This window comes from Cebus imitator, unplaced genomic scaffold (assembly GCF_001604975.1).
Source record: "Cebus imitator isolate Cc_AM_T3 unplaced genomic scaffold, Cebus_imitator-1.0 Scaffold24, whole genome shotgun sequence".
Classification (NCBI taxonomy): domain Eukaryota; kingdom Metazoa; phylum Chordata; class Mammalia; order Primates; family Cebidae; genus Cebus; species Cebus imitator.
Genome location: NW_016107339.1, coordinates 13,912,822 through 13,915,118, shown reverse-complemented (window position 1 = coordinate 13,915,118; position 2,297 = coordinate 13,912,822). Strand labels below are relative to the sequence as shown.

At 48.8% G+C, this 2,297-nt stretch overlaps 1 pseudogene; it reads right to left on the bottom strand.

The window, feature by feature from the left end:
• Nucleotides 1-759: 759 nt before the first annotated feature.
• Nucleotides 760-1,109, bottom strand: LOC119470174 (annotated as a pseudogene).
• Between the last annotated feature and the right edge of the window lie 1,188 nt (nucleotides 1,110-2,297).

Sequence of the window (2,297 nt, the reverse complement as noted above, 5' to 3'; positions counted from 1 at the left end):
AAGGGGAAAGTGAAGTGAGCTGAGTCACAACTATTATATATAAAAGAATAATATATAACTACTAGAAAAGTATTAGCATTATAATTAAATAGTAACAGTGTCTTAAAACTTCAATTAAAGTTACTTTCACAGTCATTTCAACTATGTAAAAATATACACATTAAGAAAACAAAAGAAAATTGCAAGAAATTTAGACCTAAAGAAGATTCAGAGGTGCCTCAGAGGTCGCCTCAGTTCCCCTAGAAATTCATCTAATGCTTTTGCAAACAAACACCGCACACTTTGATTTCAGAGGCTGCATGAAGGGTGTGTGCAGGGACGGTCTGGAACTGGCCTCCTCACACTATCCCAAACCTTCCACACCCCTCAGCTCTCCTCCCCTAAACCCTCACCCCAGCCACACACACCTCACACTTCCCTTCCTGCATCTCTAAGGACCCAGGACAATCGAGGTCTCCTCCCTCTCCAGCCCCTGCAGCCACTTCCCATGTCACCTCCCCACAGAGACCTCCAGGATAGGAAGAAGCCCCCTCCTGCCTCCCCTCCCACAACAGCCTCACACACAAATCCACTCTCTACACACACACCTGTGCCCTCAGAGCTCCGTGCTCAGGATTGAGAGGATTCTAAACGCTCACAGATGGCGCCCTCTCTCTCTGAGTGTCTCTCTGAGTCTCTCTCTCTGTGCATCTCTCTCTGTCTCCCTCTCATCTCTCAGTCTCTCAGTCTCGCGCTCTCTCTCTGTCTCTGATTGGCAGCTCACAGGGAGGCCCCGCCCCGCCGCTGCTCTGTGAAGCTCTCACCAATCCGGTAGCTGTGTTTGCAGTAGGTGTCCACTGCGCCCGCGTCTCCTCCATGTAGTCCTTCCGGCTGCTGCAGTACTCTGCGCTAGGCCGCCCCAGCTCTGTCGCCTTCCGGAACTCCCCCACGTCGCTGTCGAAGCGCACATACTCCTCCTGGTTATAGACGTGTCTGACCAGGAACCGCACCCGCTCCATCTCGTTGAGGAAATGACACCCAGGCTTAAACTGCCTCAAGAAACGTGCTGTGGGGACACGAACGATCCGGTCACGGGGCGGCCTCCGGGAAAGACACCGACAGCGACGCCGTCATCCAGGGCTCCCGGGGGAGGTGGGGGCGCAGAGCGAGCTCTGGGAACCTTGACAGGCCCCACCCTCAACTCCCACCACCCGCAGCCCAGGGACTCATCCTCCATCTTCCTGAGGCGGACAGGACTGGTGGACTAGGAGGGAAAACCTCCTCTGATCCCAAGTCTTTGGGCCCCCCTCCCTGCCTCTAGCCTGTTCTGGAGACCTCCAAGCAGGAGCTGGAGGAGGATCCGCCCAGCACCGCAGCCCGCGCCGCCTCCTCCTGGGAGCCTCCACCCCAAACACACTCTCTGTCACTTCTCTCATCCCATAGGCTTCACCCATTTTTTCAACAGCCCCCACCGTGTTCATCCTGTGAACGCTTAGTGACGACCTTGTGCCAAACAAGGAGACTTACGTTGTGAATAATATTAAATGTAGAATCACTACGGAAGTCTGAGGCATCTTAGTGAAAAGTAATTGCAGCAGCATCACTGTTTGTGACTTAGAAGGGGGCAAGTTGTGAAAAGTTAATAGAGATAGTGATAACCAACAACTCATGAAAATGGTGAAAAATACTGCATAAGGCAAAAAATAAACATGAAGGTATTGAACTTGCACTGACTAAATGGATTCAACAAGAAAGTGCTTGAATTTATGGAACTGTCTAGTTTTTTTGTAATGAAACAAGTAAAAATAAACCATAAAGAACTGAATGGAGGTGGTGAGTGTATAGAAGACGTGAGTCTAGAATTTTCAGGAAGAGCACAGTGTGAACCAGCGTTCTCAGCCTCAGAACTATTGACATTTTTGACCAGATAATTCTTTGTTGGTGACAGAGGCTGTTGTGAACATGGCAGGTTCTCTAGAAGTGTCCCTGGTTTCTACTCATTAAATATCAGGTGTAATCCCTGTTGTGACAACCAAAAATTGTTCCAAACATTGCCACACATTCCCCAAGGGTGATGGGAGAGAGGGGAGTGGTGGCGAACTATGCCTGGGTAAGAACCATGGATGTGAACCATCTGAAAAAATCTGTGTTGAACAAGCCACTATTAGTTATGGAGCAGCTGAGAATTACATGGAAAAATATCCATTGAAAATCTTGGTCCTACATAAAACGAATGATTTATAGGATTCTGATTCCAATACAATACTGTTTCCAGAAAATGAACTTGTTGAGGACCAAGATTTATGGATTTCCTTGCC